Below are 26824 nucleotides of genomic sequence, written 5' to 3'. Positions count from 1 at the left end.
ATGATCTTTATGCTATCAGGTTTCATCTTTAGTTCTTAGTTCTCATCTTACAAAATCATCCAGCATTTGTCATGGTGCCTCATTCCTTCCTCCTTAAAGTGTTTTCTGCCTTTGGTTTCTAAGACCTTGCTGTCTCTTTGTTGGCATTCCAGTGTACTAGCTCCTCCTTTTCAATTTCCTCTATTGATTCCTCTTCATTTTTCCTACCTCTAAGTGTGGGAGAACCCAAGAGAAGACATCTTCTTTCTCTATCTACACCAGTGGCCTAGGCAATCTCATCTAGTCAAGTGCCTACAAAATCCCATATATAACCTGCAAAAGTAAAAATTAACAGTTCCAGTTTCTAATTTACCTCTTTTCTTCAAATCTGTGCTTAAATGTTGCTTTAGATGTAAGGCCTTCCCTGAATACCTTATATAAAATAGCATTCCACCTACCCATGCCTAGTCCTCCTTAAACCCCATACCCTTTGAATTTCAGTCTCACATATACAACTGCCTACCAGACAACATTACTTGGATATAAAATGGATATTTCCAACTTAAGTTTAAAACCAAACTCTTGACATCCTCCTCCTCCTAAGACTTCCTCCTTCCCAGCCTTCCCTTTTTCAGTAAATGGCAAACCCACTCTTTAATTTTCTTGACCCAAAATTATTTGACTTATCCTTACTCCCAATGCTTGCTCTCACAATCAATCTACTAGCCAATTCATTTGCTTTCCCATCAAAATATATGCAGAGTCTGATGATCACTTCTCCCCAACTCTACCTACCATCCTCTCTCATCTAGGCTTATACAATAGTTTCCCACCTAGTCATTTCATTGCCAACCTTGTTCCTCATAGCCTGTTTTTTACATTGTAGCCAAAGGTACACTTTTGAATCAAGATCATATCATTCCTCTGCTCAATTCAATGAGTCCTCTTTCACTAAAAGTAAAAGCCACAGTTCTTACAAGGCCCTGTAATACTCTACAGTCTTTCCCCAGCACCTCTGTGATTATCTGAACATTCTTGGAAGGACAACCTAGGCAGAGTGGACCGCATCAATGGGAGAGGAGGACAGGAGGCATATGTGAGGAAAGATATGTAGTACTAGGCACTGAGCCCTACACAGGTCTTCTCACTTGCAATCTTAAGTATTTAAAAACTGTAAATGGCAGCTAATTATCAGAAACCTCAAACTGGCAAATGAATAAGTACTTGTAGTAACTTATCATCATGCCACTTTGTTTCCTGAAAACAAGAACTCATCATTAAAAGGACTTAAATCTTCCTTTGTTTTAAATGATACCTTTTTAATGTTCCTAAGGAAATCACCAAGATGGATGATGATTTCCATTCCAAATTTTCAACATGGAATAGGATCATAGAAATGTAAGAGCAGGCACTTATGTTCAAACTATATCTCTTACTGTAATTCTGTAGCAAACTTCAATGCTATTTATGTTTTTATTTAGCCTTAATTTGAGGAGTTTCTTAGAATAGAATTGTTTCCCTTCATCAGACTTCCTCTAGTTTCGATGGAGGTCCTGGGATGCATAGAAACTCACAGCATTCAGGGAAGGAACACTCTTAGAAAGTCCATGACATCTAGAAAAGCAAATAGGAAGAACAAGTGAAGCTAGTTCTGATTGTTCCACCTCCACAGAAGTCATTTATTTTATAACAAATAATTGTAAGTATTCACTCTAATCACTTTGAATTCTAATTGAATAAGGAGAAATGAAGTTGCATCAGCTGTTATGATTATTAATCTGGTCATAACTTACTACAAGTTAGTTACCCCAAGCATAGAATTATGACATATTTAACTTGCACTATTGTATTTATTACCTAATATAATCATCCTCACTGCTGTGTAAGGTCGTTGTATTTTCCCATCTTATAAATGAGGGTTTGGATGCAGAATTTTCAAGTGGCATACCAAAAGTCACACCAGAAGTAGCAGCAGAGCTAGAATGCATATCGGACTCCCACCACACAATCATTTCAACTGTCTTTCTTTTGTCTGGATGACTTTTACCTGCTCTTCACCTACCATTCTCAATTTATGCAATTCGTAGTCATAGACCCATTCTTATGAGAATAAACAAATTCCCTTGTGCTTTTAAGTACCTTTGCATCAATCAAATGACCATTTATTTTTAGCAAAAAAGTTGAGTATCTGCAAACAATCAGATACTTAGTGTTTGTGAAAAAGTAAATTCTTGATTGTTCAGTTATTTGACTAAATTCAAATACTTTTTATTCTCACACTACTTTGGGGCCCCATCACAGCATAAGATTTCCTTGCCTTCTGAACAGCTTGCCAACGTGGTAAATACCTGGGGTGCAGTGTCTAGTCAAGATCACGAAGCCCCCAAAACCTCACTAAAGCAGAGCTCCTACCTATGGAGCAGACCCCTCCTGTCAAAACTCCTCTATAGCAAATAAATAAAATTGCTATAATTCCATGATCATTTCTGAAATGTTATATAATGAGTGTTTGAATCTTTTTAACAGCTTAAAGCATTTAGCACTTAAAGCATTTAACTGATGTATTCAGTTATGAAATAGTTAATTAAGTTCTCAATCAATGTTTGGATAGTTGGGGAATTCTGATTTGTTATATTCATAAACTTTCAGTTTATTAATTATATAAGTAGGATGTAAATATATAGAAGAATCTTAATTCTTTAAAGATCCCAAAGATGATAAATTCCTTTACCATGTTTGAAACATTACCCCCAGAAAAGCACAGAGAATTTCTGATTATAATGTTCAAATTTCATCTTCAGCTTTTACCAAAGGGTAAAAGAGAAAGAGATCTACTTTTATAAAAGATGAAGAGGCTGACTATAATTCTTACTCCATGGTACTGACATATATGGTCAAAGCAGATAGTTTGTAATAGGAGAAAAAAAACCGTGAATAATCAAAAGCAACACAAAACATTTATATGGCAATTTACAAAGATGACACACACATTTAATTATGTTTATGACTCTGGACTTTAATGATATTCCTATTTACCTTCACTAGCCTCCTTACAAAAATATAATTTTTCCTCTTTTTATTCGTTACACATATTCCAAGTCCAGATGGTTATAGAAGACAGAACCCCACCATTCTCCCATCGCTGTGGCTCTAAATTCCAAAATTATCTTCAATTTTTCCTTTTCCTTGACCTGTCACAGTAGATACCATATCTGGCCTAACATCCATTCCTTTTTGCATTCAGTTCCATTCCCAATGTTACCACTCAAGTTCAGTCTGTCTATCATTTGGCTGCCAAATCTTCCACCTCCCATTCCTCTTGTCCGTCTTATGTGGCATTACAAATGGATCACCCTTTAATACAATTTTACACTTATCATTCCATTTTCAAAATCGTCTTTCTTCCTCTTTCCTATGCATCTGACTACATGACTACAAGGTTTACAAACTCAGTAGAGAAGCATTGCCTTCTCCCAATCACCTTTTACTTTCCTTATTTGCATCTTCTCCTTAGCATATGCAAGAAATTATACTTATTCCTGCATGTGTGCCTTTATTCATTTCATGCAACAGTCTGTTTATTCCCTTGCCCCTGGAGCATTAAAATCCCCATAGCTGAAGCTATTTGCTCCCTTCAAGGACTAGACTTCTAGATATAAGCCAGAAGTTAATTAAAACACAGGTCTTCTATATCAGCATTTCTAAAGTATGTGTGGTTACATACTAATTCGGTGAGTTATTAATATGTATATCACACACGTGCATATACACACACATGACATCCATGGTTAAAGATGAGTTTGGGAAATATCAGGTTAATCAAAGTCAAATGATTATCTTTGTCTTTTCTGTGGAATTAAGCACACCACTGTACAGCACAATCTCTAGGACTGTACCTTACCAGCATATGGAGAAGCAGTGAGTATGTGGGGAATCCTAAACTGATGAATACCTTCATATACTTCAGCCCTAGCAACAGAGTGTCTTTTTCATCACTCTGGACATATATATTTACGATGATGCACTAATTATAAATGTGCCCTCACTTCTTTGGTACTCAACCCTAGCCTTGTTCTCATACACTCTTTTAAGAATATGAGACTTGCTGCAAACACCAAGTATTCTGACCTGAGTCCCTGCTACATGGCCTTCAAACTCCCTTGTACTCACCTCTCATGTATGGAGACCTTTTCTGAATGTCTATAAATTAGGACCCTCATCAGTTTGGTTCAGATTCATCACTACACCTCTATTCCCTTTTGCTCTGTCCTGGCAAATCCCAAACAGTCACTTTACAAATATGAAGTATTGATCACAAGAAGAGTTTGACAGACTGTGGCTTTCTTAGTTTTAACCATCTCCATTATTAGAAAGTCAGCTCAAATCTATGTCCCACTAATAAAAGGCAGATATTCTGCTTTCATATATGAAGGCATTTACTCATTAATCACCTCAGACAGTTGGAAAAGATGATATCAACCATCTCTCACAGCTCTGATAAGGAGATCCCATATACTACTACTTCTCTGCTACAGCCAACCAGCTGCACAATATCAGCTATATTTGCAACTTGGGGACTTAGCATGTCCTAAGATACGAATCTCATAACCTGAGTAGTTCTATCTTTACTAGGCCATATGATTCCATAAATATTCATATTAAATAATAGTTGTTATTTTTATAATAATAACAGCAATAATAATAAGTGAAAGGAAGAAAGTTTAATCAGAAAAAAATCTATAGCCTTGCCATTGAAAGCAATAAATAAATAAGTAAACAAACAAACATACAGAGTGCCGAGTCAAGTCACAAATATTTTCTGAGCCTGTCACTCATGTAAACAAAGGGATAGGGGCTGCCTTTAAAACTGGAATGAAATGTATACAGGCTCCCAGGGCAAAGACTATAGGTTGGCTAGGTAAGATGGGTCCGATTATAGAGGCAGAGGAGTTTCAACTCTAATTTCATTTTCTTTTTGTTCTTAAAAACTACTTTTGCTAAGAAAATTAATTCTGTGATTGTATGCAGTGTTTTCATGCCCAACCTGAGCTCTTTTGCAAGCCCAGCAAGCTAGCTGCCATCCCTCCATGCCTCTAACATTTAGCTTTAATGCTTCTGCCCCTGAGGAGGGGCCAAATACATTTCAATGATCTGGCCACAGATCTGGCCTGAAGAACTGGCTGCTTGGCAGCTTATCAGCGGGTGACCTTTCCGATTGACACTGTCTGCAGAGCGGCTTGGCCACACGGACTGGAATAAATCTTGAGCTGAGCTCCTGATGGGGAATGGAAAATAACACAACCACTTCAGTAGCATCAGATTTACTAAGGAGAAAGAGTCTCCAGAGCAAGAAGAGAGGAAACCATGAAAACTAATTCAGAGAGCTGGACCCTTCCCACTGTGAAAGCCAGGGGTGCTGCATTCTGTTGTGGCCCTGCTTGGGAGCAAATCAAGACAGGTCACTCAAGCTGCTGGATTTGGGCTGCAATTTCCCCAGGAATCCATACTGGCCTCTGGGTAAAGGAGCTTCCTTCCCCAGCTCTCCCTCCCTCATCCTCTCGGTGCTCTTTATGGTCCAGTTCTTCTAGGCCCTACCAATACCCTGCCTTCAGGGCTCCAAGGCCAACCTACAGTAGACCGGAAAGTGAGAAAAATTCTTCACCCCAAGCCCTTTGATTTTACTGTCTCTGCTTTTCACAAAGGTTCGCCATAACGTGTCCCCAAACTAAATTAAAAATCGAACTGCTCATTTATGGGTAGCTTTGTCTGGACTGTGTTTCAGTGAGTATGAGGAGGTGTACTATTTAAAGGTGCTATATATCAGGGAGTTTTTAACATTTCAAGCTACATAGTTTTGTTTTGTTTTGATTTAAATAAAAACTCAAGGAGTCCCAATATATAAGACAAACAAAAGTGTAGCTTCTCTGATTAAAAGGAGTTAATGACAAAAGGACTATAACCCCTCCTCCCCAAAACAGTCCCAGAGGGAGAAGTGTGCAGCCTTGGACCTCCAAGGATGAACACTGAGAACCACTGCCCTCTGTAAAGGAGTTAAGGTAAATGAGCTTTCCTCACCAGGATAAAAGGGCCAATTCTTGGTGGAGAGAAATAGAGGTGTGGATTAGCTAAAAGACATTGTATTCATCTGTGCAATAATACATTCAATGATATTGAAAGAAGAGGTACCTCCCTAGTTGAGAGCTTGAGTTTCATATTTCCTAACTGTGAGATCGTAGGCAATCAACTTTTCTTCCTAGAGTTACTCTGGGCTCATTAATCCTTATAGCTTCATAGTGAAGATTAAATGAGATCGAATAAGAAAACTATCTAGAATAGTTCTTGGCATGGAGTGGAGCAAGAGATTACCTCCTAGCATATTTTAGGAAGATACTTTTAGATGCAAATAGTAGAAATGAATAATGTAATCCCTTCAGGAAGCTGAGCTTTAGGAATGAGCTCAATGAAGAGAGGTAGACAGTAACATTCTGTTGTGCCCCACAGATAACTTCTCTCCTACCTTAGTATTGTGTCCAGACCTTGAATTCTCTTCCTCTCTTTTAAGACAAATAATACTCCCAACAAAGGTAAAATGCTAGAGTATTTGAAGTCTACTTTGAAAAATGATGCTACCCTGCCTTGTTTTATGAAGCTTTATTTCCTCTCCAAGACACCAAACTCCTAGAAAGCAAAAAAAAAAAAAAAAAGTGTATTGTTATTTTTTATTTACTACAAAGTATATGTAAGAAAAGAAAACATGGTAGGAGTTCAAAATATTTATTGATATGCCTTACCTCAACATGATTTAGTCTACTTTACAAAACAAAAATATGTGAAAGAATTCTTTAAAAGAAAAATAGACTATTTTCCAGCAGTGGCAATGACAGTGACAGCTCTACATTATTTTAATACTTCATTACTTAATTATACTGCTTTACTGCTTTAAATATATATAGACGATAAGGATATGTAGGATTCACTCAGTAATATATGGTCAGTAATTCTGGTCTTATGATCACATTTCACTGAGAAATCCTCTCTTCTTTTCCTTTCTAAACATGTCACTTTCATTTTTCTCTCCTCCTGTAAGCCAAGTTGCTTATTTATACCCTGTGATCCTTGGAGAGTAATGCTGTGCTTGTATTTTTCCCTCATTCTTTATTATAATAAGTATCCATAAAATATTAAATGTTGATATCCCAAGTTGCAGTTTCTGGCTAGAAGAGAAGCCAACTTTTAAATGCTGATGACATTAAGATCTAGAAAGTGATCTGATAGAACATTCAGGTCACTGAGCAACCAATAACTCCAGATTTCCATCAAGGAAGGATTTTTGGTGTATTTGAGAAGTGGGAGGTGGGTCAAGTGGGCACAGAATTCTAACTCCTGCCACAAGCGCGTATTAGCAGGGGTCATTTATGACTAAATACAGGCATTTGCAAGCTCAGAAAACCAAAAGTCCTCAATGTTCACAAGTTTTCTTGAATTTCTTGAAATTATCAGGAAGCTATATGTATCTTATACAAAACCAACAATGCACATCCATCTGAAGGTCTCTCTACATTGCATTATTTATTCATTCATGCCTTTTGGAGACATACACAAAATCCCAGTTACTTCTTTTTATAATCACAGTTGAGGCTTTCACTGAGTCAGAGTGAGAAGGACTTGGGGCAAGAAAGCCAGGTTTAAACGCTACTCGTGAAATTCTCTTTGCCAATCCATTTTATTTTTATTTTTTTAAAGATTTATTTATTTTATTTAATTCCCTCCCTCCCCCGGTTGTCTGTTCTCTGTATCTATTTGCTGCATCTTGTGTCTTTGTCCGCTTCTGTTGTCTTCAGCAGCACGGGAAGTGTGGGCGGCGCCATTCCTGGGCAGGCTGCACTTTCTTTCGCGCTGGGCGGCTCCCCTACGCGGGGGACACCCCTGCATGGCAGGGCACTCCTTGCGCGCATCAGCACTGCGCATGGCCAGCTCCACACGGGTCAAGGAGGCCCGGGGTTTGAACTGCGGACCTCCCATGTGGTAGACCGACGCCCTAACCACTGGGCCAAGTCCGTTTCCCACCAATCCATTTTAGTCACTATGTCCAAGCTCTTTGGTATGGAAAAAAATTCATCCACCCTGAAGGTCTAGAATGAATCTTCCTTTTTAATACAAATTACAGTTTTGACTGGCCTCCAATTGGCCCCCATGACCATTTCCCAAATTACCAGCACTCAGTTATATTTTATCAGAGAAGTATCTTCCACCATCCCCATGTAGTTGACTGTCTTCTGGTAGAAAGCAGATTTGTAAGGCAAGATTTAAAATTTTGTATTTGAAATAGAAGCCATTGGTCATTTTAAGCAGACTAGTGGCCTGGTTTGATTTATATTTTAAAAGAGCCATTCTCGCTCCTCTGTAGAAAATGGATTATAGGTGATTATTGAGATGGTGGCTTCCTGTAGAGTGGTAGCTGTGGAAATGGAAGAAAGTAGACAGATTTAGGACATATTCTGAGAGTAGAATTAGATATTAGGAGGGAGGATGGGAGAGAAACCCAAGATGACACTGTTTGACATCTGTGTCCCAGGAGATGCATAAGATCATTGCGATAGTTCCTTGCTTGTGGTTCTTGGTTGACACGTCATCTTGCATAACATCTTGGTTATGCTGAAGGGTTACTGCTGCTGCCTGCTACTTGCTGTTCTTGGTTCAGTTTTGAACTCACAATTCCCTGTTGATTAACTCACAACAAGCTGTATCAAAGCTTACCTAAGCACATAATGAAAAATATATTTCTATACTTAATAGATATGTACTTAACAGGGGAAACTGAAAATCTTATCTATCATATCTATCTACCTATCATTTATCTATCTGTCTTTCTGCCCATCACATCATCTTTCAGAGGTATTGTCCACTTTGTAACTAGAAATCAGGTCTGTCCCATGCCAAAGCTCTTTCCCCTATACTGTACTGCCTCCCTATGAGTTAAGTCACCTTGCTAGAGATACATAAATACATGAGGAATCACTTTTTTTTAGAGAATTTACAATCATCGGGGGGAGGGGAGGAAAAATAATTTTATTTTTCTTAACCATATGAGGCAGTAAAGGGCAAATAATTGACTAGTCCTAAAAATAAAAAAAAATAAAGAAGTTTAGAGAAAATGAGACCTCTTTAGCTAGAGCATACAATAGAGGTTTTGTCGAGGATATCTAACTTAAATTTTTCATTGAAACTTGAGTGATTTAGATAGACAAAGAGAAATCTGGTAGACACTGAATATGCTAGGACCAGTGAATATGATGGCAATACAGAGTTTAAATAAGGAATGCAAAAGCAAGGAATCCAGCATTTGTTAGGAGCCCTCTATGTGTCCCAAATTGTGACACTTCAACATACATTATTTGGTTTAATTCTTAAAACGCAGAGACAGGAAGATATCAGTGTTGCCATTTTCATAGAATAATAATTGAAACTTAGGAAACATGAGCCAATTGTTAAAGTCCTAGAAAAGAAAGAAGCTAGCTTTCATTCCTACATTTTTTCATGACAAGTCTAGAGTTAACTTCATCATGAGAAAACTTCTTATGGGTAGTAAGAGAGGAAAGGTGGGTTGAGGCCATCTTGGAAGGACCATTGATTGGAAGACTGATTAATTTGGCAATGAAGTCTTCACTTCAAAAATGAAGACTTTTGAGCAGAGTTATGGTTGCTGTATTAGTCAGCCAAAGGGGTGCTGATACAAAATACCAGCAATTGGTTGGTTTTTATAAAGGGTATTTATTTGGGGTAAGTAAGCTTAACAGATACCAGGCCATAAAGCATAAGTTACTTCCCTCACCAAAGTCCATTTTCACATGTTGGAGCAAGATGGCTGGCGAGTTCTGTGAGGGTTCAGGCTTCCTAGGTTCCTCCCTTCCAGGGTTTTGCTTCTCTCTGGGTTCAAGATCCCTTTCTTCCCAGGGCTTGCTTCTTCCTGGGCTCAGGGTTCCTTTCTTCCTGGGCTGGCTTCTCTTTCCTCTGTGAGCTTACTTCCTGGGGCTCCAGCTTAAGGCTTCAGCATCATACTCCAACATCAAAACTTCAACATCAAAACCCCTCAACTCTGTCATTTGCCATGCCTTTTATCTGTGGGCCCCCACCCACTAAGGGGTGAGGACTCAATGCCCTAATGACGTGGCCCAATCAAAGCCCTAATCATAACTTAATCATGCCCAGGTAGAGACCAGATTACAAACATAATCCAATATTTATTTTTGGAATTCATAACTATATCAAACTGCTACAGTTCCTGAGCATTTAAAAAAAATTTTTATTTGTTTTGTTTTGAATTTTACTAATATTTGGGTATGGTAAACGTAGGTGACTTCTAGAAAAACTGAATAACTTTCATAGGGGGATATAGTAAAACATTTATATATGGACATTTCTGGCAAGTTTATTTAACTGGTCCCATTATTTTATAGTATCCCTTCTTAGAATTGTTATTGTAAGCAATAAAGAGCAGCTATTCACAAATTCTACAGCATAAAGGCTTTAAAATTACATTATAAATTAAATCATCATTTTTCAGAAAGGGAGTTGATGACTATGACTCAATACTTCGGTAATTTTTAAAGGGAATTATAGTTCCTGTCTGACCCCCGATAAACATTTTAATTTCCTACTATGCTCATGGCATTGTGGTGTTGAAGACACAGAAACTCAGAATGTCTAACCCCCGTTTTCATGTACTTCTCTGCATGGTTGGCAAGAAGAGATGTCCACACTTTAGAAATGACCTATCATAATACTCAGGACCAACATTTTCTGAAATTCTTCACAGCTTACAAAGCAATTACATTAACATCATATCACTGAATTATTACAACAGCCCTACCAGAAGTGTGGGGCAAATTTTTCAATCCCTTTGAGAGAAGAGGACTCAGAGTAAGGGGGTCAATTGTATTCCCCAAAGTCACACAGACAGTTGAGGCAGAATCAAGACTGAAAGCACAGTTAAGCGCAAGCTACCCTTTCCAAAACTACCAGGCAAGAGGTATCACAGACAATACCTGTTCTATGGCCAGCTCAGAGAGTGACTTCTGCTGATTGAATTAATGGAGAGGTGTTTCAAAGAGCAGGTAGTATTTGAACTAGGTGTTGGAGAAATGCAACATTTGGGGACCTGAACAGGGCCAGCACCTGGAACAATGTCTATTAGTCTCTTCTGTTGACTCGTTATGGACTCACCTTCTCTGACCAAACACTGTATTAGAGATACAGTAAAGTGTACACACATTCTTTAATATTTTAAACTGTATTTGCTTTATTTTTCTAACCATAATGCATACATCAAGTAAACATGATACCAGGATACTGGAGAGGGGGAAAGGAAGATCTTCCCCTTGGGCAATGTTAGCTTCAAAATCAAAAAGAAATAGCAGCTACCAACAATTAATGGTTTTTAAGGCTAACAACTTTCTCTCAAAATGTTTGAATCAGGTGTTTTCCCCTGGGCCCCACCTCTCAAGTAGAGGTTAAGAATTACCTGGTATCTTATTTACCTTTCCTCAGAATGCTTCCAAGTCTGTATTTGATAACCTTCTGCTAAGTGACTGCTGGTCCTTTTCTCTGAATTATCTCAAGAACTCCATGGCATCCATGCTCTGCTACCCACACTGCCAGCTCAGGGCAGCCAGGGCACAGCCGTGGGACTGGAAGGCAGCAGCTGGTGAAGCGTTCAGGACCAGCCCTTGATGAGCAAGTGTGGGTCTGGTGGGGTGATTGCAACTGACAACATCTCCTTCAACCTACGCTATTCTCACTGTATATCTCACCTGTCAGCCTGCAGAACACCAAGGCCCCCCACGCTCCAGCGAGACAAGGAGCAAGTTAGCTCTGGGCCAGATGGAGAAGGGAAAAATACGAGACAGTTGTCAAAGTTGGTGAATAATGAAGATCAGGGCCATTGATTCAGGGGTCTCCAATGCTCCATAGAGTTTTACAAAAGTCGGAGGAGGAAATAAAGAAATGTACTACTAATAAAATAGCTGTCAAAATGTCGAAATAACTCTCTGAAAGTCATGGGGTGGGGGAGGCAGGACTTCTCTTTGGTAAGTATTCAGACAGGATAAGGAAGAGCAAAATGGCTTCACAAGAAAACAAAAATAAAAATGTGTCAGTAGCAAGCTCTAGATGCAAAGCAAGATTACAGATATTGTGCCTTTACAAGGACATGTGGAGAATTATACAGACATAGGTGGCAGATGAGGACACGTCCAGGCTCGTAAGCTGGTGGTCCTGGAGCACATCTCATAGGTCAAAGCAAAACAGTGGTGATCAAAATATGTGATCATGTTTTTCCTCCAACCTGGTGGTGGTGCAACTGGAAAGTTTGACCAGTCTGAAAACCACATAAAAAATGAAAGCCTGTCCCTAAAAGTGATGACAGAATAATAAAACAAAAGTAAAACTAGCCCTTGAGATGGTTTTTTGGGAGGACTAAGACTGTTATGTTTGGGGTTAAAAAAAAAAAGACTCAAAAAGGAAATGAAAGCTGTCTTCAATATTTGAAGAACTACTGTCTCAGGATAAAAATTATTACTTCCTGTAGGATCATAGTCTTATCACTCAGGTTTTGTCTTCTTAATATTTTCTTGTACCTTCCTACAGTTCTCCAATCTCCCAATTTCTGGAGCTTTATAATGTAAATTAAGTAATGAACAGAAATCAATTATCCTAAAGCTGGCAGGAGAAAAAGGAAGAGTGATAAGGATAAAAATAGGCTGGGAAATTCTGAGGAGAAAAGGAGTATATCAGTCTGGGTTCTCCAGAGAAACAAATCCAGTAGGATTTTATATATACGTACATATGACGAGATTTATTTTAAGGAATTGGCTCACCTGATTGTGGGGGCTGGCAAATCTGAAATCTATAGGGCAGGCCAACCGGCTGGAAACTCTGGCAGGAGTCGATGTTGCAGTCTTGAAGCAGAATTTCTTCTTCCCTGAGAAACCTCTGAAGGTCTTCAATTGATTGGATGAGGCCAGTCCACACAGTATGAAGGGTAATCTCCTTAGAGTCAGCCGATCATAGATGGTAACCTCATCTACAAAATACCTTTATTTTGTAAAGCACTGACCTACGTCAGTGTTTGATTCAACAACTGAGTGCTATCACCTTGCCAAGTTAACACATAAGACTAACCATCTGAAGACAAACCAGGGATGTGGATGAGCAACACGGAGCAATGACTAAGCGGGAAGGAGGACAGAAACGTTAATTTGGGATTGGAAAGTAAATCACTCCCTGGAAAATGGGAGAGGGTGGAGAATTTCTTTAAGTCTTGAGAACTATGTAAAGGCATCGTCTAAGAGATCTTCAAGCCTAGAATTCCTCTGTACTACGCTACCTTAGAGAGAGCTCTGTCCTAGATCTGACCACGTGAGTCCCTAAGAGTCCCTAAGGGACATGCTTTGATATGGAACAAGCTCCATGTGTTCCCATGTGAATCCAGGAGGCAAAACTGAGATCATTAAGTAGATTTTCAGAGGTAAATTTGTGCTCAATATAACTTTAGTTTTAAATAGTTTACATTTTATTATTGAAGAGGTAAATCATATTTCTGTAAAAAATATTTAAAATATAGAAAAATACCAAAATGAAATTTAAATAAGCAGTTATTTCGCTAAAAGAAATAAATACTATTTATATCTTCTTCTAATCTTTATACACATAAATATAGTAAAATTAGAATCCTACCTAATATATAGAATTTTGTATTATTTATTCAATTGACAGTATACTTTAACCTTTACTGTGTCCTTTCAGTATTCTTCAGAAATATATTAGTATGATGAATCACATGAATGAATCATAATTTAATCATGCCTCTACTTTATATGTTGAATTAAGCCTATATGCCACTATTGAAAGCAATACGCTTGAATATAAGTCCTTAACAGCATATCTGATTACTTCCTTCAGATAGTTTTACATAAATGTAATCTCTAGGTCAAAGGGTATTACTATTTGACCCTTTTTAGATACATATTTGTAAACTGCTTTATAGAGAGATTGTCACACTTCTAAGAGCAGTTCATGAGGGAACATGACTCTTGGACTGCTCATCAGCATCAAATCCTAAGTTTTCATTTTTCTCTCAGTTTGAAAGTTAGTTTTAAAAACATGAAATTCATTGTTTTAATTTTTATATCTTATGTTATCAAAGAGGCTGGATATCGTTACTTTTTTCTTTTGCATTTACATTTTGTTTTGTGAGATGTTTGTGATCTTGGCCTATATTATTATTGTGGCACGCATTTACACAAATTGATAGATGTTTAAGATAATAATTCTTGTTCAGACATGACCCCTAATTTTTCCTGCAATGCGTTTTACCACTTGATTTTATTTACAGGGTCTTGACATACTGACTGTTTAAAAATTTATGTAGTCAAAGCTGCCAATCTTTTCCACTGAGATTTTTTCTCATTGAGGCTTGTCTTGTTAAGAAAGTCCTCCCTCATTTTGATATCTAATATTAATTTATAAAAGAACTTTCTAAGATTCAGAACTCCCTGGTCCTAGATTAAGTTGGTTGTGAAGTTTTCTAATGTGTGTGTTAAATTTTTTTCTGTTGCAGTGCTTAAGGATAGCAATGATACTTGGAGTGCAAAACTTCTTGCCATATGGGAGAGAGTTTCCTACAAGGAAGGATTATTCACCTTTCCCTCCCTCACAGACCTCTTCCACTGAGGAATTCTGCTTGAGTTAGTGATGAATTCCCTGCTATTGGAAACGTTCAGAGACTTGGTGATCTTTTTTTTTTTTCAATAGCTATTTCAGAAGGCATTCAAGCAGCAAAAGTTTACTTGGACAAGATGAGCTCAAAGTTTCTTCCAATTATGAAATGCTGTGATTACACATCTGGGAGCAATTGGCTGCATTTGAAAGTAAACAAAAGAAAGGAGTGTGAGAACATGGTTCCCAATGGAAGAAGAATGATAGTGGAAAGTGCATTGAATGAGGAGAGAGGTACTTGTACTTTAGGGTCAGCTATACCAGCCTAATACTGTCACCTAGGGCAATTCATCTAACCATTTTAAGCTCAGTTCCTCATATGTCTAAACTCATAGGAAAATAATGGCATATCATGCATTTCCCTAAGAATCACAGATCCAGGCCCTAACCCACTCACCCCCACATCTGCCCCTGAAAGGCAAAGCTCATGGCAATCTTCTTTTAATAGCTCCTTAGAGAAATTCAAAGCCAAAGGAAATAGATGGTTGTTTCTTGGGGTGCCATCCCAGTGGTTGTGAGCCACATCAGCCACTTAGTCATACTGCTGGGCAAGGCATCATTTCCAGCAGCTCGCTTTGTGCCATAAGGTCTCTACCATGCACAATATTCTAAATAATAGTACAGTCTGTTGATAAAGTGCCTTTGGACTCATCTGACTTTATGACATGGTAAATCAGGTTACACCAAATGCTTACATCAAATGCAATCTGTTGTCCCATGATTTCTTCTCTATCAGGGTCCTTAGCAAGCTAAGAACTACTTCTCAAAAGGAAACTGTTTACTAAAAAGGCCTTGGCTTTGCTCCAAAACTCTAAAGACTTCCACTGTGATTTCTTACTGAATTTGTGACAGAGACCATAGAGCACCCTGATCTGCCTCAGATGCTTTTAGCACCACTGAATTATTTGGGTCATGAGGACCAAGCAGCAGTGCTGCTTATATTACAAGTTGGACCATTTATAGACCCTTCTCTTGCTCGAAGCTATAAGCATTATGGGGGAATTATCTGGAACAGTATGCTTTAATGTGTATGCTGAGCCCAAAATCCACATAGGCCCTTTAAATATTGTGCACGTTGTCCTGTTGAATTACACAATGAAGAAAATTCCTGAGGACTAAATTAGGACATATAGTTGATCTGTTGATATAGCCCAGATCAAGATATTTATGGTATACTGATATCCCTGCCAGGTGGAAATAAACTTTTTCTGGTGTTCTCTACTTATTAGGCTATAAGAAAGAAAACAAAACTAATAGTTTCAAGCTCACTAGCTGAAAAACAGAAGCCAAAACCTGCTCCAGTCAAGATAATACATCTGGAATAGCAATTGCAAGTTGAACCACTATTTAATTACCCTTACAATAGTAATCCACTGTCATTCCTCAAGATTATTCTATCACTGCCCAAGAGAAAAACATCTGCAGAAGAAAATTTCTAAGTGTAAAGTAAAACCCATTTTACATTTTATCGTTAATACCCAAGGTTAGATAATCATATAATGTTAAGGAATATCTTGTTTTTTCAAGCCCAGTTCCCATTTTCAAGGAACTCCAATCAAGTAGGGAGAAAGGCACATAATAAAATAATAATAAAACACTGTGGATCTAACGATAATGATAGTAATGATTGTTGGAGTTTGAATCATGTGCCCTAAAACAACAAGTTCAAATCCTAAACCCAAGTCCTGTGGGTGTGAGCCCATTTGTCAATAGGAACTTTAAATATGTTATTAGTTGACGTGAGCCCAGGTGTGGACGTAAGCCCATTTGTGAATAGGACCTTTGAAGATGTTATCATTTAAGGTGTGGATAAACTAAATGAGGGTGGACCTTAGCCCAAAATGACTAAAGTACTTATAAGCAAAGAAAATTGGACATGGCAGTATAAACCAGAGGAGGAGACCAGAAGAGACAAATCACAGTGTAATGGTGGCACAGATTAAGCCACCACGAGAATGCTATATAATTTGGACAAAATATGGCCTGCCAATCCCTTGATAATTCTAGCCTCCAAATCTATGAGACCATAAATTCCTATTCTTTGGTGATGGACTTGGCCCAGTGGTTAGGGTGTCCGTCTACCACATGCGAGGTCCACGGTTCAAACCCCGGGCCTCCTTGAACCGTGTGGAGCTGGTTCATGCACAGTGCTAATGCACGAGAGGAGAGCTCTGCCATGCAGGGGTGTCCCCCGCATAGAGGAGCCCCACGCACAAGGAGTGTACCCCATAAGGAGAACCGCCCAGTGCGAAAGAAAGTATAGTCTGCCCAGGAATGGTGCCACACACACAGAGAGTTGACACAACAAAAAGAAACACAGATTCCCATGCCGCTGACAACAACAGAAGCGGACAAAGAAGACGCAGCAAATGGACACAGAGAACAGACAACCAGGGTGGAGGGGGGAAGGGGAGAGGAAAAAAAAAAAAAAGATAAAGCAGATGCCTGAAATTAAAAAAAAAAAAAAATCCTATTCTTTAAGCCAACCCTTTCTGTGGTGTTTTCATAGCATCCCTGTGGCAAACTAAGACTGTGCTGAAAGTTAGAAAGGATTGAGCATATGCCATGTATCTAACAATGCTCTAAGGTATGTTTGTGTGTTTTATCTCATAACATTATCCCATGGGTCTTATAGAACTCAGTTGGATCCTTGCTGTCTTAAAATCCTGTAACTCACAAATTCTTGTACTGAGGGGACTTACCGTTGCCTCTCAAACCACACTACAGAGGACAGTGCTGGTTTCCTTTAGGCCTAAAACTGGTAGCTTTTGTCCCAGGCTCTGGCGTTCTCCTCCTCCACACTAAACAATGATGACATGCCTGCTTAGCTTTGTACCAGTTCCTGAGTTTGTGAATATTCAATGTGAAAAGTTTCCTCATAATATTCTATAACTTTAACAATATTTTCCAGTAAACAATTTTTTAACATTTGTACCTGACGGAATAGGGAAAAATTCCTTATTTGTTCCAAATCACTTCATTTCACTCTCCTGAAATTTGATTGATGCCCAAATAAAATGGGGTAATTCTGCCACATACCTGAATGCCATCTGTTGCAAAGAGTAACAGTTTGCAGCAGATCCACAAAACTGTATCCAATGAGCAAATATAGAATCAGTTCTGCCAAGGTATTGAGTGGGAATGTCATAACATCAAGGGCTTTGGGGGACCAACATCTTTTAACTAGCCTGGAGTAAAACATCTTTCCCTCTTACATAGCCTGGCATATACTAAGAAACGTTCTCCAGAGCATCCCTTTCACTACCTCCTTCACTTTCCCATTGGTTTTCCCATGTGCCAGAAGAGTCAGGGAGAAAAGAAATCAACTTCAAGCTGCTAGATCAAGTCATCCAGTCTAACTCCCTTTTTGTATCAATGAGGAGATAATATGTCTAAGGTAACTCAGCAAATTTGTGAAAGGATCCAGGACAGTCACTCTAAATTAATTTTAACACATATGATATCCTCACAGGCAGTTGGCACAGTTGATCTGCTATCAGTGTTTTGTTTTCTTTATCCCAGGGGAGGAATTGCGGTAGCCAGCCAGGACGTAAGCCTCTCAGCAGTATGATTTATCAGTGTGTGTCCTAGTTTCTCTCCCAAAACATTAACCAAATAGGCTTTCATTCAATCATTACAGTTTCATTCCTTTGAGATTTCAGGCCTTTAATCCTCAAGGCATTGATTAAATCCCTGTTAACAGTCACAATTTGTGTTCTTGTTGACATCTTTGTAGAAATATCTAGGATTGGCACATCAATTAGACATATGAAGATAAGGAATTTAAGTAGATGGACAAACGAAATTTAGGTTTTGCCTACTTCCCATCTTTTCTCCCAAGCGACATTTATGTTAACATGGTCTATCAACACCCCTCTGGGTTCCAAGGATATTTATTTGGAGTGGGCTGGCTTAGGTTACAAGTACAGCAAAAAGAAAATCCATTTCTCCCACTTGGAAATGAATCTCATGACCTTTGGGTAGGACAGTTCTCTCCACCAGGCACCCCCAATCTCGATATAGACAGCTGGAGTCAACGTCATGCATTTGAACAGATGCATGGCCCACATTGTGAGCTACAGAAACAGCTCTCCAATTCACACCCAAATCCAAAAGCCTAACTTGTTTTTCCAGGAATGACCTTTGAGAATTTTCACCCAGGATGCTAGCCTTTAAAAATCCATAATAAAGGCCTGTCAGATACTGTGCGACACGCTAACATATTACCCCTGCATTGGGATCAATCACAGCCCAGGGCCTGAGGTTTAATATATCTTGTCGAAAGGATGCAAAATTTTCAGAATACATTACAGCAAAGTTTGCAAATCCCACACACATAAATTAGGAAGTCTGCTTGATATACTTGCATGTCACTGAATCTCGCTGGGCACCTTGCCGAGTGAGTGGAGACTGAGCCAGGCTGCTTCTGAGACAGGAGGAGTAGGCGGCTCTGAGACATGCTTGCATATCTCCTCTACTCCACGGCATTCTGGGGTCACTGAACCCTGATTTCCTCATATCCTATTAGCCTCATGCAACTTTGCAAGTGGTGTTTCTTTAGCAAAAGAAAGGAGAGATGGTGGAAGATAGAAAAGGAAGAAAGGTGAGAGAATAAACAAAAACAAAAGAGCATTTTATTAGCTCAGTGAGAAGTGGGAAGGAAAAATGTTTTCTTCTGGGAATTTTGATATTTGCTAGTATTGAACTATTTGCATAGCCACTTCTCTTGCTTCTGATAGAGTTCAATGACCCAGGAACTGCTCTCTCAGACTTTCCCCATTCCTGATTTGCTCAGAGGCTGCAGTTTTAAAACCTGACTGAGATCACACTTTCTACTTCAAAGTCCAGAGCTTTCATGAAAGCTTTCCCTGGTGACATGGAAAGACAGTATTACAAGATTGCTAATCTTTGCTTCAGTCAGAAATGGCTCTGGAAGCAGAAGGTGGTAAAAGCAGTGGACACAAAGCAGCAGCTAACACTAAGTGACTTTCAAAAATCATTTCTTCGCTTGAAAACACCACCCAGCCTTGTATTCTCTGATTTTAACACCCACATCTTTTTGAATGTCACAGTGATCAATTATTTGGTGTTAATGAAGTCAGGGAAATGAAATTATGGAACCCAACCGAGAACAAGCCTCCGTGTCACCCGTTTGTGATGGCCTGGCTGACATGGATGGCCCCACACAACAGCTGCTTCAAGTGATGGCTTTTCTTCTCCCTGTTTTTTGAAATTTCAAAGCAGAAGCATGATAACCTTTTTTTAAAAGGTCTTCTGCCTGAATGTTTTAAAACCCAATTTCAAAAGAGCTTCCAAAATAAGGATTATAAAATAAGCAGCTGCATTCCTCTAATAACTAAAGTAGTGACACAAAACACTTTGAAATAGAAAGCCATATATCTATGGAACCTTACTCCACTATCAACCTGAAAAAATAAGGTAAAAATATAGATGGACCCACAAGGCAGACTTCCTTCCTGCTGAGTGAATTATATTTGAGACCAAGAACAAAACCAAACACTTCAGAAGCAAAATGTGATCAAATCATATGCTGTGCACCTATGTGAAACGGCTTTCCCCAATTATTTCAAATAATCAACCAGTCTTTAGTAAGCCCCCTCCAATATACCAATTTCTCAGCAACAACTCCAGAGTGAAAGAGGCCATAACGTATAGTGGCTTAAATGAAGTAGTGGTGTACTTCTCCCTTATATTAAAGCCAGTTAATCAGTCGAGAGCTGACATGATAGCAAAACAGAGTCGGAGACCCTGAACCATCTTTGGCTGAGCGTTTTCTCAGGGCTGTCCTTGACCTCACTCTTGTAAATAAATCATCATCACAACCACAGTCCAGCCCACAGGAACTTAGTCATAAGGCTGCACCTAAGTCAAGGAAGTCTGGAAATTTTAGTCTTTATTTTGTACAGCCATGTATCTAGCTAAAATGTGGAAAATCTAATTCAAAAAGGAAAAGATCGAGGGTGGAAATTGGGAAATAAACAGCTGCCACTGCCATAGGGACAGCCAGAGCCTCTGTGAAGTGTCAAGGGGAGGATATCAGTCTTCTATAGCCTGGGTGCTTCTCCCTGCCCATCCCCTGCCCCCGCACTATCTTCAAACTGTGCCTTCAGGATGGCCCCCCTGTATACCCAGGTCCTAGAAAAGTGTCCTTCCTGGCCCCATTCTCTCAGGAGTGTCCTCAGCATCCTCGAAACCACCCTTTGCCATCAACAGAAATGCATCTTAACAGCTACCATGCCATGATGCTGCTCTCAGAACTTAAATGGCGAAAAAGTGACCTCTGGCACAGCTATGCTCCTGATGACCCCCTAAGTCTTTGTTCCCCTGTTGTTCAACAGGAAACCTTGGGTGGCTTCTCGAGTTCAAACGTGCCTCTATGGATTCCCTGAGTCAATTGTTCAGGTTATTTCAATTAGGCAGCACTTAATGATCACCTCCTCCCTGGAATTCCCTCTGACCCCCCAGGTGTCACTGACCACACTTTCCCTGTACTCTCTCTCATCTCTTACAACAATTTTATCCCACAACTCACACGTCTTTGGTCTATTATATAGCTATTAAAATGTACTGTCATGTGCATTAACCTTGCTTTCTCAATAATATTATTAATTCCTTGGAAACAAATCATTTATCATGCTCAGAACTTGCACAAAACCTCAAATCTGAATTATTTTTAGAGTGTTTATACAATGCTTATTGTAGGACTATCATCATCCAATCAAAGCTAACACCCAGAAAAATAACAAAGCAGGGTAGTATTATAGAATCGAGGGTATAATTAATAATCAAGAACCATGATATATCAAGACATTAAGGCTAAAGGTAAGCAAGAGGATTGTCCAACACAAACTGGAGGTTTGTGGATAAAGGCCCAGGGACGTCAGATTCTCCTTCAGTTTGACTCTGCAAATGTGTAAACACTTTGGCAGTAACTGCTTCAGAATGATGCAAGAAGGGGCTATTGTCAGGGTGATACTTGCCTGCTCTGCCAGTTTAGGGGGCCATGATCTCAATTTCTAGGTCAATTTGGATCCAATCTTTTCAGGAATTTTTCCTCATCAACCATGTCATGGTTCTTCAAACTTAAGGCTTAATAAAAACAATGAAAGAATTAATTGAACACATAATATGATATAAACAAATTAATAAATTCTTAACTAAAGCTATTTGTGTGTGTATGTATATCTGTGTGTTGGGTATGTAGGTAATAAAACAATGGGCAATTGATGCATGCCATATGGTTATGGCATTAACTACCATTCTTCTGCAGAACTAACCAATAAAACCCTCACCCGTCTATACAAATAGACCATCCCCTTGTCTTCTTTTGTCATAAGGTCAACATTACTAATCAATATTACTTTTCTTAATCTTAGATCATTCCAGGCCACATGGTGAGTCACACAACCGATTATTGCGTTATCTCAAATCTATTATACAAATAACATGGCACCTCAGTTGATAATACTTCTAGTTTCAAACATGAAGATATGGAGCCTATATAAACTCTACTATGATTTGTGCTGCTGCCTAGACCCAAGCTTGTATTACTGGATGTTAAAGAGGCTCATTCTCTTCTAATGAATATTCTGTTAAGTCAGGGGTTTGTTGTTGTTGTTTTTAATTCTTTCTACACTTTATTTTTTAAAAATTGATGAAGTTGTGATATACATTGCATTACCTATTCTTATGTATTCAATCATATAATGCTCTAGCGCAGAGGATGGCAAACTACAGCTTGCAGACCAATCTGGATTGTTGCCTATTTTGTAAATAAAATTTTCTTAACCACAGCCACACACATTAATTCATGTATTGTCTATGTTCACACTACAATGGCAGTTGAGTAATCAACACAGAGACTCTATGATACACAAAGCTTACCTTTTTGGTTACAGAGACCCCTTTGCCAGTCAGGTGAAAACCATGGACCCTTACTAAGTCCACACTATACTATGTATTATTTAATAAAAATATCACACCCACACCAACATGTCCCCACAAAAATAATGGTTTTTGAATTTCAATTCATGCTCACAGACTCCTTGTTAAGAAGCCCTGTTAAGTACTTTTCTTTTTTCTTCTCTTTCTTGCCACTTACCCCTCATATTTTCCTCATCCTCTTCCTTCTTCTTCTTTGGGTAGTGATTTATTTTCTTTGCTATAACTTGTGATGGGAACGATATTAGATATTCTCATTTGGTCAGGATTAAGGAACATTCATGAGAAGCAACACACCATAAAATATACTTCATTGTTCAAAAATCCATTATTATTATTTTCTATCTCAAACTACTGTACTTGTTTATGTCCACTTACATGGGTATAGAGCTACACATTGCAAAAGATGGTTATTTGGTGGTAACTATATAGCTAAAGTTACCACATTATGCATACAGGACTACATACATTTGCACACTTTGAAATGCGAAGACCTAGAGATAAAAGAAAGTCATTATTCAGTTTCTTTCATGCAGATCAGCCTGCCACCTGCCTAGGCTTCAACCCTGCCTCTGTCAGAGAGGAGGCTGAGGAGCCCTGCACCAGCCTTTATAGGTGACTGCATGGAACTTTGGCTGGCATAGACTGAAAATCAGAAGTCTACCAGTGCAACTGTAGTCATCTTGGACCTGCACTGCATAGATTGCTGCCCATACCTGCAGCTCCATCCCTGCCCCAGGTAGGGGAGAAAGGGATGTGAAGTTTCATCAGTCTCTATGGGCAACCACAATCTAGGCCTGCACGTGGATTATTCCACACAGCTGTGACTATGTCGCTATCCCTGGCAAAGAAGAAAGTTGGAAGAAGCTTCACTGGTCCCTGATGCAATGAGAACAGCTTGAGCCTCCATAGCTTATAGCACCAACTATGTGCTTGGCTCCTACTATACAACCAGCAAGGGAGAAACGATAAGAAGCCCTAAACTAAAGAGAAAAACTGCCCAGAAAAAATACTTTAGTAAGCCAGAAGCAAAGACACCAACAAAAAATTATAATTCACACCAAGAAACAGGAAGCTATGGCCCAGTTAAAGGAACAAGATAAGCCTCCAGATGACATAAAGGAGTTGAGACAACTAATTATAGATGTTCAAAGAAATCTCCTTAATAAATTCAATGAGATGGCTAAAGAGATTAAGGATATTAAGAAGACATTGGATGAGCACAAAGAAGAATTTGAAAGCAGACACAGAAAAATAGTATATCTTATGGGAATGAAAGGTGCAATCAATGAAATTAAAAAACATTGGAGTCATATAATAGCAGATTTAAGGAGGCAGAAGAAAGGATTGGTGAGCTTGAAGAAATGGCTTCTGAAAGTGAACATACAAAAGAAGAGATGAAGAAAAGAATGGAAAAAATTGAACAAGGTCTCAGGGAACTAAATGACAGCAAAAGATTTGCAAACATATGTGTCATGGGTGTCCCAGAAGGAAAAGAGAAGGGAAAAGGGGCAGAAGGAATATTTGAAGAAATAATGGTAGAAAATTCCCAACCTTATTGAAGGACATATATATCGCTGTCCAAGAAGCACAATGTAATCCCATCCAAAAAATTCAAAAGAGACCAACTCCAAGACACATACTCATCAGAATGTCAAAAGACAAAGACAAAGAGAGAATTCTGAGAGCAGCAAGAGAAAAGCAATACATAACAAATATGGGATATCCAATAAGATTAAGTGCTGATTTCTCACCAGAAACCATGGAGGCAAGAAGACAGTGGTCTAATATATTTAAGATACTACAACAGAAAAAACTTCCAGCCAAGAATCTTACATCCAGCAAGACTGTCTTTCAAAAATGAGGGCAAAATTAGAATATTCACAGATAAACAGATAAACAGAAACTGAGAGAATTTGTAAGCAGACCAGATTTTCAGGAAATACTAAAGGGTGTGCTAGAGTCTGAAAAGAAAAGACAGGAGAGAGGGGCCTGGAAGAGAGTCTAGAAATGAAGATTATATCAATAAAAGTAACTGAAAGTGTCAAAAGAGTGGTGAAAATAAAATATGACAGATAAAACTCAAATAGTCAGGAATAAACTTAACCAATGATGTAAAGCACTTGTGCACAGAAAACTGTAACTCAGTGTTAAACAAATCAAAAAAGCCCTAAATAACTGGAAAAATATTCCATGCTCATGGATTGGAAGATTAAATATCATTAAGATGTCAATTTACACAAATTGATATACAGATTTAATACAATACTGATAAAAATTCCACCAGCATTAAAGAAAAAATTAAAAACATGATCATTAAATTTCTGGATGGGTAAGGAGTCCTGAATAGCCAGAAACATCATAAAAAGGAAAAGTGAACCCTCATCTCCAGACTTTAAACCATAATACCTACCCATAGTGGTAAAAACAACATGGTACTGACCTAAAGACAGACACAATAGACCAATGGAACCAAATTTATGGTTCAGAAACAGACTCTCACAGGTATAGCCAAGTGATTTTTGACTAGCCTGTCAAATTCATGCAGCTCAGGCAGAACAATCCATTCAACAAATGGTGCTGAAATAATTGGATGTCCATACCTGAAAGAAGGAAAGAGGAACTCTATCTCACACCTCATCCAAAAACTAAATCAAAATTGGTCAAAAAACTAAAAATAAAAGCAAGAATCGTAAAACTTCTAGGAGAAATTATTGGAAAATATCTTCAAGACCTGGTGGTAGGTGGTGGATTCTTAAAGGAGATAAGAGGAGGAATGAACAGACTACTGATGTTTAATGTATGTAGAAGTGATAATTAGCTTTACTGTAAAATTGTGGAAATGTATAGAGTGGATGGTAACACTCAGTGAGTAACAGCTAGTTTATAAATGGGGATGTGACTGAAAATGGTAGTCTAGTTATGTAAATGCCAATTGACAAAATGCTTGAGAATAATCTAGGAACTGGATAGGACAGTAAACCAAGAGGTGGGTGAGAACTGTGGTTGATGGTACAGATGCAGGAGTATCCTTTGTTAGCTAGAATAAATGTATATCACTACTGCAGGGTGTTGGGAATGTGGAGAAGCATGGGAAAAATACAGCTGGAGTGGCCTATGGACTGTGGTTAGTAGTAATAATATAATATTCTTGCATCTATGCAAAAGATGTACTGTGTTGATACTTAGCAGCATGGAAAATGTGAGCCAAATGTATACTATGGACATGGTAATAATCAGATGATAATATTTTATCTGTAGCAAATCGATGGAGGGGTGTTGTTTGGGAATTCTGCACATGTGCGTGATTGTTTTATAAGTTTAGAACTTCTGTCATAAAAATATATATATTGAAAAAATAATAATAGGGTGGGTTGGGAGAAAAACACCAAATGTAAGATAAGGACTATGATTAGTAGTAAGATTTTGATAGTGTTCTTTCATAGTTTGTAACAAACATCTCATGACAATGCAAGGTATTGGTGGAGGGTTGATGTATGGAACCCCTGTATGATGTTATGCATGTTTGCTTTGTAAGTTCACAACTTTTACTATACACTTAATTGTTTATGTATGTTCATATATAAATGATATAAAGATAATAATAGGATTGGTTAGGAGAAAAATGCTTTGCTTAGTAGTAATATTTTGACAATGCTCTTTAATCATTAGTTAAAAAGGTTTAAAAACAATGCAAGTTATTGGGGGTAGGGTGAGATGTTATATATGTTTGTTTGATGTTTTATATGTTTGTTTTGTAAGTTCACAACTATTATACATTTATTGTTTATGTATGTTTATGTATGAGTGATATATTTCAATAAATTTTAAAAAAAAAGAAAGTCATTATTTTTCCATTCTATTTTTTGTTCCATGATTTGCATTCTGGCCCGCAGTGCAACTGCACTAATCGCTCCAGCTTTGGAGTGATACAATGCATTAAAGTGGCTTTTATGATTGATTAAATGCTCCAGCTCTGCTACTACATTTAATCAATGGCAGCAACCTGACACGGTTTCATTGGCTACAAAGCATTACAGATCAAACTTCACATGCTTTAGCTATTTCTGAACAAATTCTAATTTTTTTAACTACAATAATTTTAGAG

General features: G+C 38.3%; 1 long non-coding RNA gene across 1 annotated transcript in view; it reads left to right on the top strand.

Moving 5' to 3' along the window:
* LOC131273681 (uncharacterized) overlaps positions 1-26562 on the top strand; it is a 60993-nt gene extending 34431 nt beyond the window's left edge. The window contains exon 3 of the long non-coding RNA XR_009180959.2: positions 14597-26562. This is a non-coding gene — a long non-coding RNA (uncharacterized lncRNA). The remainder of the gene's footprint in view (positions 1-14596) is intronic.
* The last annotated feature ends 262 nt before the right edge of the window (positions 26563-26824 follow it).

The sequence above is a fragment of the Dasypus novemcinctus genome, chromosome 16 (genome assembly GCF_030445035.2).
Source record: "Dasypus novemcinctus isolate mDasNov1 chromosome 16, mDasNov1.1.hap2, whole genome shotgun sequence".
Classification (NCBI taxonomy): domain Eukaryota; kingdom Metazoa; phylum Chordata; class Mammalia; order Cingulata; family Dasypodidae; genus Dasypus; species Dasypus novemcinctus.
Note: the sequence above shows the minus strand (reverse complement) of the source record. Positions and strands in the feature narration are given on the sequence as shown.